Source organism: Physeter macrocephalus, chromosome 4 (genome assembly GCF_002837175.3).
Source record: "Physeter macrocephalus isolate SW-GA chromosome 4, ASM283717v5, whole genome shotgun sequence".
Classification (NCBI taxonomy): Eukaryota; Metazoa; Chordata; class Mammalia; order Artiodactyla; family Physeteridae; genus Physeter; species Physeter macrocephalus.
In genome coordinates, this window is record NC_041217.1 from 46,814,428 (window position 1) to 46,826,090 (window position 11,663).

At 41.8% G+C, this 11,663-nt stretch overlaps 1 long non-coding RNA gene across 2 annotated transcripts in view; it reads left to right on the forward strand.

The window, feature by feature from the left end:
• The first annotated feature begins 6,104 nt into the window (after window positions 1–6,104).
• Window positions 6,105–11,663, forward strand: part of LOC114486153 (uncharacterized) — a 35,056-nt gene continuing 29,497 nt past the window's right edge. For both annotated transcript variants that reach the window (XR_003679437.2, XR_003679436.2), the window contains exon 1: window positions 6,105–6,299. This is a non-coding gene — a long non-coding RNA (uncharacterized lncRNA). The remainder of the gene's footprint in view (window positions 6,300–11,663) is intronic.

Genomic DNA, 11,663 nt, shown 5'->3' on the forward strand with positions numbered 1-11,663 from the left:
TCCACTTGAGGACTGCTACATGAATATGTTCCAGTTCATAGAAACTTAAATCATAACAGTCCTGAACTGGGAATAACCCAAATAGCCATCATTGTGTGGCAAATTGTGATATGTCCATACACTGGAACATCACTCAGCAATAAAAATGAAAGAACTACCACTAATATATGCAACAACATGGATGAATCTCAAAAGAATTATGCTAAGTGAAAGAAGCCAGGCACAAAAGGGTACCTATGCTGTCGTTCCATTTGTAAGAAGTTCAATAACAGATAACACTAATCTAAAGGAATAGAAAGTTGTCATGGGTTGTTTGGAACAAGGGGTGGAGGAATTGACTACAAGGGAACATGATGGAGCTTTTTAGGGTGATGGAAATATTCCATATTTTTATTATAGTACTGATTACACTGATTGACATATATATGAATATATGTGTCAGAACTCATTGACCTAAGTACTTAAAATGGGCATTTTAGTTTACAGAATTATTCTTCAATAAACTTGATCAAAAATCTTTTAAAAACGTTAATAAAGTATAATGGACTTTTGAAATTTCAGCCTCTGTTCAAATAAACAAAAACAACATAAAAAATGTAGCACTGGTTCATAAGAACCATGCTTCTGGGTATCATTTTGAGCACCAATCTCACCAGATGTTTTGCAGGATGCTGAGGAATTGTGATAATTTCAAAATTTAGGGATGAACTGGTTTTTCTAAAAGCTGTGAGTGATTATGGCCTATCCATTTTTCTCACCTATATTCTATAGCTTGTTGGATAAACTCTTGTTATTTGCTTATATTTTTAAAAATTTTCATATGAAAATTTTCATTTCTTTTTCATTTACTTTCTTCCTTCCTTTCTCTTTTTCTTTCTTTCTCTCCCCACCCTCTCTCCCTCTCTTTTTAACTACAACTTTCTTTGTTGTTCAGCTGTTTTAAAGGGAAGATCTACCTCTTCTCTCTTGCCTCCACTGGTTCTCCCTCTCCACTTCTCACTTAACAAAACAGTTATCAAAATCGGAAATACAACTTTAAGTTCTGAGAAGAGAAATCACAGCGTGATATCAATAGAAGTTGGAAGATCTGGGTTCCCATCTCAGCTCCCTGTGAACCAGTCATGTTCTCTTGGTCCAGTTGGCCATTCCCTCATTCCACAATCTCTCTGGCTTTGGCCTCAACTTCCTCATCTGGAAAATGAGAGAGCTAAATTCTATGATCTCTTCTGCCTCTCACAGTTCTTTCCCTGAAAGAATTATAGAAGCCTCACAATTACTCCCTGCTCATTTGGAAACTGCATCCTCTGTTATGTAGCAGTTCCCATTGTCTTGCTGGCAGCTGAGGAGGAAGAAGAGAATGCATTTCAAGCAGCTTCCTAGAGCTTGGTTTAAAGATAACTCACCATGGCAAAAGCATGACCATGCAACTTTTTCCAAAGATCACCACACCCTCACACTAAGGGCTCTCGCACTTGTGCTCTCAACATGAGTGGGTGGGCAATGTTTATCACCACAGTTTTATGGATGACTGTGTTAGAGAGACTGCAGGATATGCCTCAATTGCCCAGACCTTAACCCAGGTCAGCCTCTGGAGTCTTTCCCTTTACCATATGGGTTTGGCATAACAAATCAAAACCCCATAGAGAAATCCCTTCAGCTTCCAATCATTTGGACTCAAGCCCTGCTTCACTGCAACCTATGCTCATCACCAACAATAACATTTTGACAAAACATAAAACTTAAAAAAAAGAGGTGTAAATTTGTATCTCCACAGCCTTCTTCATGGGTTGAATCTGTTTCAAGGAAATTTTGTGCTTTGTATACAATCTTGGGTATGACTAGGACCAAACAGAAGTCTCAGGGGGAATATGATGACAAGGATTATGGGCTGTGGAGATCCTCTCCTTCTGATGCATATCTGCAGTTGGGTTTGCCTGTTCCAGACTGGCCCCACTGGTCAGGTCTATGCCTCTATCCATCCAATGATCCTTATTCAGTGTACAAATCATTCTTGAGCTCTCAGTGTGTACTAAGCCTTGTTGAAGAGACAATATTGAATCAGAATGGGGGGCGGGGCACTCTGGAATTCAACTGCCTTTGTCCTAATCTTGTTTTACCAGCCGTGTGACAAGCGAGATACTCATGATATTCACTAAACTTTAGTTTCATCATCAACAAAATGGGGAGAATAAAAATATATACCTCCTAGGATTAACTGAGCTAGTGTCCCTAAAACATTGAGCACAGTACTTGGTACTTAGAAAGACTTCAATAACTGTTAACAAATATCACCATCATTATCATTGAGGGAGAGAGACTTATAAATGTTAATAGAGCAGAAGTATTCTCTGGGGATCCAAAGTAAGGAATGATTAGTTCTGGCCAGGTTAATGGGGCTGACTTCCCAGAGGAAGGGACGCTTGTGCTGCCCTGAAGTGAGAGTGGGAGTTTGATAAATAGAAACTGTAAAAGGGCATTCCAATTGGATGGATCAGCAATACATCCCTACATGATCTCATCCAGGAGGATGTGATTGCTCAGACTTTTAAGAAATAAAGAGCCCCAAGCTCACAATGGGAGCAGACACGGTGGAAGGACAATTAAGCTGCAGCCTGTTCATGGACTTCCTGCTGAACCTAAACAGATTTCTCAGACCAGTGACTCATCAACAGGACAGACTACGTGTACCTGTTGTGTAACCCCCGTGCTTCTGGTTTATTTTTATCTTGTTTCTGTAACCCCTCTTTGTTCCATTATTAATACCCAGTGCACTGGGCGAGACAGGCTTAAAGATGTGATCAACTCCTTTTTGGCTTTTTTGTACTTGTTATGTATTTTGTGGCCAAGGCCTCTCCACCCTTTCTTTCTTCTTTCTGGAAAAATGTTCTTCTCTGTGTCATGGAGTAGCTATTACTTCTACACTTTGTTCCATAGTCTGCTTGCTGTGGCTATTCAACTGGAATTAGTATTCACTGTCCATTGTGCTAGGCACTTTGAAGGCTTTTTCTCATTTAATTCTCACAATTGTCTGATGGAGGTATTTCCCATTTTGTGGATGGGACTCAAAGTGGTGAAGTAACCTGGCCAATGTCAGCTAACCTGAATGTGAAGTGCTCGTCTTGTCAACTCTCTTTTATGGCTTTTGCTCTCATCACTGGACAACATGTTCTCGAGACACTGAGGATTGGAAGAGCAACTGTGTGGGGAAGGCAGAGACTATTTCTTCCTTCTCTTACTTTAGAGCTCCCTCAAGCTCAGGTCTGTGGCTGTTGGGTGTCTCATCACAAATGCTGCCAAGATTTCCATTTTTATCTTTTCAAGTCAAGTAGAGAGAAAACTTAATTTGCTCCACTGTGACAAGCTTTCACATATCTGAGGATAGTTTAATTACGAATACCCTTATCCTCATCACTTACCAGGGTGTTTTTTGTTTTTGTTTTTTTCAGGCAAAGCAATGCCCATTTGTAAGCCTTGGTGTTAAAGGATGGCAGAGACAAAGAAAAGTAAGTGACCACACTTTCATTTGTGGATGGTTTTCTCAGCTACTGAATAGTGAGAAATACCTGTTGCTGCCATTTTCACTTTTATATTATTTTTTAAAAATTTAAAAATATATTACCTGCTTCTCCAATTTCCTGTTCTGTGATTTCTGGCATGAACGAAACTTGTGAAGACTCTTAAAGATTAATAAATTGAACTCACTTCAGTGTGAGGAATTAATCCACAGTCCCTGGTCAACAGTTCCACTCCTACCAATTCCCATAGTCATAGAGATCCTTCTGCAACTTTCCTTGTAAACCAGGAGAAGATTTCCATTATTTAAAAAGCTCTTTTCTCATTAGGAAGCCAACACTGCCATGGCATTTCCTCCTTTCTTCCCTGCCTGTCTTGCTTTGACGGGGGTGGGGTGGGATTAATTGGGCCATGATCAATCTCCTAAAAGATGGCAAATTTGGAAGGGCGGGTGGAAGGAGGAAATCATGAATATTAATTAGCTAAGATTCCAAACAGAAGCCTTTTAATTATACTAAAATGCACAGGCCTGCAGGCAGTGAGATGGTTCTTGCTGTAAATCTGTCGACAGGCCATTACCTCAGCCATGTCAATGCCTTTTAATGAATGAATATATACATTTCAAGTGGGGGAGAGAAAAATACTTTCCTGTTTATAAATATTAAAAGGAAAACTATCAACGTGAGGTGATATCTATGACAGCTACTTTCAGGCTAGAGGTGTTTGGGGAAGGCAGGGAAGGCGGTCTCCCTAAACGGCTAATCCCAGTCTGTGAAACTGAAGCCTGTGGCTGATATGGGGACTGATGCAATTAAAAACATGACTGCAGCCAGGGTGAGCCAGCGGCTCAACTTCTCTGTAGGTCAGTGAGTGAGGCATTTGAGGAAGTTACATTAACTTTTCAGGTCACTTCAGAACCATTCGCTACAGGAAACAAGGAAGTCAGGGGCTTTTCTTTGCCTCTTGTTAACAGGAAGAAAGCATTGAAATATTGAAGGGTGACCGGCCACCACGGGGGAAGGGCCATGAACTGAGAAGTGTTAGAATTCCAGGGCAATAAAGAACTTAAATGTAAGAAAGCAGGTCTCAGTAGATCTAGAGTCACCTTGAGAAGATCCATGGAAGAGGATGGTAGTGAATACGGAAACACACCAGCAGTGAGAATGGGAAAGTGCGATGAAGGAATGGTGGTCACAGATGACTTCATAGACTCAAAAGACTTGAACAGAGCTTGGTGACCAAGGAGTCCAACCGCCTTAATTTTAGAGAACTAGAAACTGAGGCCCAGAGGGGAGGGGTGACTTTTCCAATCTCAGAGTGCGAGTTAGTAGAGAAATCCTGTTTATTTACTTCCCCACCAACTTACCTACTTAAGTACGCACCTCCTTACCTAACTCCCTACTTACGTATTTACCTATTCATGTACCATTTCCTTCTATAAAACATCTGAGGCCTCTCCTGACTACCAGTCTGCTGGTTTTCTAAGACTTGTTGCTCCCTTCCTATCTTTAAGTAAGAACACAATTGAGGAAACTAAGAGTACCACATAGTATGCACACTTTATATAATCTGAGAATATCCATCTACAGGGCCATAATAGTTCAACCCAAATGCAGAGAATCTGTACGATCTATCCCAGTCTATTGGAATGCCAACAGAAGAGTGCAGTGCCTTTGTGGAGTTACCCTTGATTTTGAAAAGCTTGACAGGCAAAAAAAAAGAAACTCATCAGAAGATACCTGAGAACATTCAGGTCTTGAAGTTCGGCGTTGGTGACTTTGAAAGGAAGGTAAGCAGAAAATAATTCTTTTGAGCACAATTTTTAAAAATGTATTTGAAATCCAATCAAGAGTACTTAATATTTTGGGTTTTTTTGGCTGTGCTGCATGGCATGTGGGATCTTAGTTCCCCGACCAGCAACAAACCCATGCCCCCTGCAGTGGAAGCTTGAAGACCAAACCACTGGACAGCCGGGGAATTCCCAAGAGTCCTGATGATTCTGTAAAGCTTTATGTGGGCTTTTCAAGGATAAATTCAGAAACCATCTGCAAATGGGCACACTTCTGTACGTGTACCTTCGTGTGTGGGAGTATGTATGTACAGGGTTGGTGAGGGAGAGTCATAAGTTTGTCCTATCAGTCAGTGGGACAGCATTCCCAGAATGGACATACAACTCACAAACATCTGGCTTTAGCACAATGGGAACTCAGGAGAGAATGTGAATGGCTTAGCAAAGGATGTCTTTTTGGAAAAGTAACTCAAAGGGTAAGTCAAGAAAGTAATAGGAAAGTATTTCTGCTATGTGTTCACATACATTATTCTAGAGAGCAGGGATCAGGAAGTCTCAAAAGCTCTTTGAGAGTCACTTAATTTAGCCTCAAGACTATGAAACATAATAATATAATTTATTTGGTAACATTGAGGAGAAGGTAGAGGATACTAAAAGTCACACAACAGTATGATAGATGTCCATGCAGCTCAGTTCAAGGTGGATTCAATCCTTTTTTTAAAATATATATTTTATTATATTTTATTTATTTATTTTAGTTGCTCTGGGTCTTAGTTGCGGCTGGCAGGCTCCTTAGCTGTGGCTCGCTGGACTCCCCTGCATTGGAAGGCGGATTCTTAACCACCGCACCACCAGGGAAATCCCGGATTCAATCCTTTTGATGTGCAAGAGAGAGGATTAGGACCTAATGATGCAAAGCAGAATAAGACATAATGCTGCTCTTTTTCAGCCTACTCTTCTGGAGAGACACGTGACCAAGTAACTTTAACACATTGGGGTAAGTGCAGTAGTGGGGGTGTGCACAGGGAACAAAGGGGTGCAGAAGAACAGTGCTGGCGTCACTTGTGGGGTCAGAGTGGCTCTTGGAGAAGATAGAGTCTGAGAATGAGTTGGATGGACAAAGAGAAGGGTGGAGGGAGAGAGGGGGACAGGTAGGGGAAAGGACATGACCTTCAGACCTAATAGCAGCAGCAAAGGTGCACAGTATGCAACACTGTGTGCTTCTTTCCACTATTTTTCTCATTAGAGAAAAACTTATTTTGCTGTTCCTGCTTTCAGATGAAGATCCAGTTTCACCTGAGTTAGAAATTTGCTTCTCCATGAGATGTTGATAGGAAAAACTAATGAAACAGAGCATTCAGCAACCCACCATTCACTGTCCTGAGTTGTTCCTGCTTTTCCATCTCACTGTTTAGAAGGTTTGGCTACTGATCATCTCCAGGAAGTGGAAACAACATGAATGCCCATTACCTGTCTGGATAATGAATTGCAATTAATCAATATAAGTCAAGACAGTAATTTATCACAAACTCCCTGCACTTGCTGATGGCACCTTTTCCTTTTTAATATTCATAACAAGACAGTGAAGCTGAAAGTCAGTAGTTGGCTGGAAGCTACAATGGGAAGAAACTCATTGTCCCTTTGGCTGTTATCAAGTGCCCTTCTTCTTGACTGCATTTCTTGTGTAAGGTGAGGGTGGAGCAGAGCAGTTTGAATCCAGAAGTGTGGACTGGAGGAAGACTGTACCTTATCTCTGGCTTAATTTGCTTAATTGGTAACTGTCCTTGGGGCAAGGTTTTAGCAGTTGGTCAGGTCAGAATCTCAGTTGCCTGAAGATGGGACAGGAGGAAAGTCATTCTTTTGCAGTGTTAGCAGCTTTAGACTTCTTCTAGGCTGGTGACAAGATGGGAATTAGAAATGTTATGCTCCTCTTCTTCCTCCTTGTCCAATTCTCTCTTCTATATTTTTCCCCCCTAGGATTTTTTCTTGCCTTGGATCCAGACACAAGGCTGATCAGAGACTGTACCATACTGGGGATTTGTTTGGGGGGTGGGGGTATCTGTGGTTTTTCACCCTCTTAGCTTCCCAGAACCACCAAAAAATCCTGGAACTGCACCAATTCAGTTAAGTTCGGGAACTTGACTCACTGGGAATCTTTTTAAAGTAGTTCAGGTTCAGGCAGTTCAGGCACGCTTTCAGAGAGCTGAATTGCTGTGCTGAGTTAGATTTGGGGAACTTTCAGTGATATACGACTATCACGAACACTTTGAACATCCTTTCATCTCTGTGCCAATACTGGATCAGTAACAGAGACATTTCATAGTTAGCCCCTTATTGAAGATGGCACATGCATATGTCTGATTAAGGTGAACTCATGCTTTTTTGAGTAAGCCAATGAAATAAAGGCTCCAAAAGGATACACAATCCCTGTGATAAATGGCCTGGTCAAAAGAGGAAGTGTGGTTGACTGAAAAGCAAGGGCGTTTAGGCAGAGGAGACTGCTTGGCAGGGAAGGATCGATTCAGTAGATTGGTCCTGCTACCAGACTCTCCTGTTCTGGTGTCTAAGGCTTAGGGTGCTGGCAATAGAAATAGATGAGTATTTCTCATATAGACTGTCTGCAAGAGGTTGGAAGTAGAGGTATGCTCTGAGATTCAACGTAAGGAAGTACTGTACGGCAGTAGTGTGTGTGTGTGTGTGTGTATGTGTATGTGTGTGTATGGCAAAGTAGTGTGGTGTAGTAGATTAAAGATGACTGCAATTTTTTGTTATTTCTTTTCTTTTTCCCCCACTGTTCTTCCCATCAAGAAGTGGAATGCATTTTCCCTCCCTTTAGATTTTACTAATAGGATGTTGCAGGGGTGAGGTTATATAAATTTTGATATCAGGCCTTAAGAGATCTACAGCTTTTCCTTTCACTTTTCTTGGAACTCACCCACCATGTTGTGAGGAAGCTCAAGAAATTACAGGGTAGACCCGTTGGAGGGAAATCAAATCCTCCAGCCTCCAACCCTAACTGAGCTCCCAGTCTACACAGCCAGCACTAACTGCCAGCCATTGTGAATGAGGCCATTTTTGATCTTCCAGCATCCTAGTGCTCCACCTGACACCACATGACGCAGAAACGATGCTCAGTCAATCCACAGGATCATGAGAAATAATAAGTGGTTGTATTTTGTTTTTTTTGTTTTTTGGTTTTTTTTGCAGTACACGGGCCTCTCACTGTTGCGGCCTCTCCCGTTGCGGAGCACAGGCTCCGGACGTGCAGGCTCAACGTCCTTGGCTCACGGGCCCAGCTGCTCCGCGGCATGTGGGATCTTCCCGGGCCGGGGCACGAACCCGTGTCCCCTGCATCGGCAGTTGGACTCTCAACCACTGCGCCACCAGCGAAGCCCAACAAGTCTTTGTTTTAAGCCACTAAGTTTTGGGGTGGTTTGTTACACAGTCATAGATAACTAAAACATGTGGAATCTCCACACTTTAGAAAGAAAGACTTAACTGGAAAGCACCTTTGGTCAAGAGAGAAGGGGACAGGCACTGGAAGCAACACCAGTGCTTCCAGGTAGTGCGGGCAGCAGGAAGGCACTCCCATGAGGCAAGCAGGGAAGGAGGAAAAGTGAAGATCACCAAGTGGTGGCAGATAGACTTATTCTGGCATATATGGGCAATGTATCTGAGGAACATCTAGAAAGACTTGGGGAGATTTTGTTGGGAGTGAAAGTGAGATCTATAGATTCTGCAAAGGCATGAACCACAGAATGCCATTATACACAGATTTTTGTTATCAGCCTGTAGCCTTGATGTTAGCTGGGCCCTTCTTTTTCCTTGAGATCTGCATAAGATTAGATTGAAGTTCCAATTCCACATCTGTGATAGATCAAAATGCTCCACAGAATTACTATGAATTTCTAGGGAAATTATTGTCTCCTCATTAGCCCTGGCTGTAAACTCTTGCTTCTTTTATGGGTCATCTCACTGTCCCTTTTATGCTGTTTCTGTTTCACATAATAGCAACCTAAACACGAAATTCAAGTCACAAAATATCAACCTAAACATTAAATCTTCTCTTAATTATCACAATTTCTACACATAAAAGCAATTTTTTTGTGATTAGTAGATTTTAGTAAGGAATTTGGGGATATAAGAGGAGGATTTTAAAGTATAGCAATATGAACTTCAAATTGAACCTGAGACCATCCTCATTCTTAAAAATGTCTTTGCCCCACCACTGGAGAACTTTCACAAGCAATGTCACTCCAAGTACTGTCTGAACCTCATTCTATGTCATTGTTCCTCTCTCCCTTCCATCTTTCAGTAGCAAAACAAATTTCTCTCATCTTCTCATATAGAATATCTATCAATCTATTTATTATGCTCAGTGACTCACCCTCCAACCTAAGCCGCTTATCAAGGTATTTACTCAGTAGAGATGGTTGTCCTCTGAGGAGCAATTATGATGTCAGTTGTTATAGTAATAACATTTCACTCTTCCACTTTCTACCCTACTAAAATCACTGCAGATTCCTGCAAAGGTACCCAGTGTTGGTCTCTCTCTCTCGAGAGTTGAGTGAAAGGAAAATCAAATGTAATAAACCTGGGCTATACCCAACTCACTGCCTTGCCTCTCCTTCCTTCCTTTTAGAGGGTGGAGATAATGCCCCATTAGGTTCCCTTTAAGGTGTTGCTTTCTTTGTATAAACTCTTCTACGTTGCCTAGGTGAGAAGGGAAGAATTTCTGAATCTACTCTCTGGGTGGGTGCCATATTCAGTTTTAGGGAGACTTTGATGGGAGTGAAAGTGAGGTCTAGAAATTCCACAATAATGAATAGGTGTAAACCAGAGAACCCCAACTTATGTGGGGATTTTTGTTATCAGCCTATTAGAGACCCTATTACTCATGACAGTGACATGTCAGAGATGGTGAGTGGTCTGTTTCATTTAGAAATCCATTCATTCATTTAAAAAAATTTTGGCATGACTCTATAGTAGACTCCTAAGGAGGTCAAATATAGCTGAGTCATGGAATCTCTTATTGAAAGAGCTTATGATTCGGTAGGAGAAATAAAAGAACCATACCTACGCAGTTTGGCAGTGTTGATGTCCTCTTGGAAAAGGGAGTTCTAACTGAATCAGAGCCATAAGGGTTATTTATGGCACAGTCCCTGTGGAATTACATTCCCTTTTTTGTACATTGACAAATGGCTCTCTCTCCCCTCCAAATTCTTTGAAGTTGTGACCTGCTGTGTTCCTTCGGCCCCATTCATACAATCATCTGGCAGTCCTCTGAGGTGACAGTGATGGTTTAGGCCCCTAGGTACATCTAAGGACTCCCATCAGTCTCTTGCCTGCTGACTTTTACCCTCCCTTTTCTCATCATGACCATTTTCCTGAAGAATTTTCAAGCTCTTACAAAACTACCTTTTAACATCCATCATGTTACTCTTCATGTTTTTCTCTCTAGTACTATCATTTGCAGACATTTTCTCAGTTATCATCGGTCAAAACTGTTGGTCTATAAACATAAAACAAATGGGGGAATTCCCTGGGAGTCTAGTAGTTATGACTTGGCGCTTTCACAGCTATGGCCTGGGTTAAATCCCTGGTTGGGGAACTAAGATCCCACAAGCCAAGTGGCAAAACAAAGACAAAAACAAAAACACCCCATAAAACAAATGGCAGAGATAGAGGATATGATGGATAAGCCACACCCTCTGCAGAACACACTCAGCTCAGGGTAGCATTGGTAGCACCCTTTCTGGTGGGGAGTGTTTGCAGTATGGTGCAATAACACTTAGTGGCCAAGAGTGCAGGCATCAGGCTGTCATGCTAGCTCTCATGAGCTGGGACTCAGGTCATGGGAAAGAGAGCTCAAAGGCTAGCACACTTGAATGGATTTTTTTTCTTGAAAATATTTCAAAGAAAATAGCATTATAACAAGTTGACACTATAAAGGAGGGGAGATAATATTAAAATAAATACACAAGGATAGGGTAGCAACCTGAAATACATACAACACATATTATAGATAACTTATTTTTGAGGAATAGCTTCCTGGAGGAGGTAGGCTTTTATATGGTATTATCTTCTTTGCAATGAATAATGAGACTATTCACCATGGAGTAAATAAGTTACCTCCAGTAAAGTGTGATTAAGAGAGCAGAAGTACGGCCTCCCTGGTGGCGCAGTGGTTGAGAGTCCACCTGCTGGTGCAGGGGACACGGGTTCATGCCCCCGTCTGGGAGGATCCCACATGCTGCAGAGCAGCTGGGCCCGTGAGCCATGGCCACTGAGCCTGCGCGTCCGGAGCCTGTGCTCCGCAACGGGAGAGGCCACAACAGTAAGAGGCCCGCGTACCACAAAA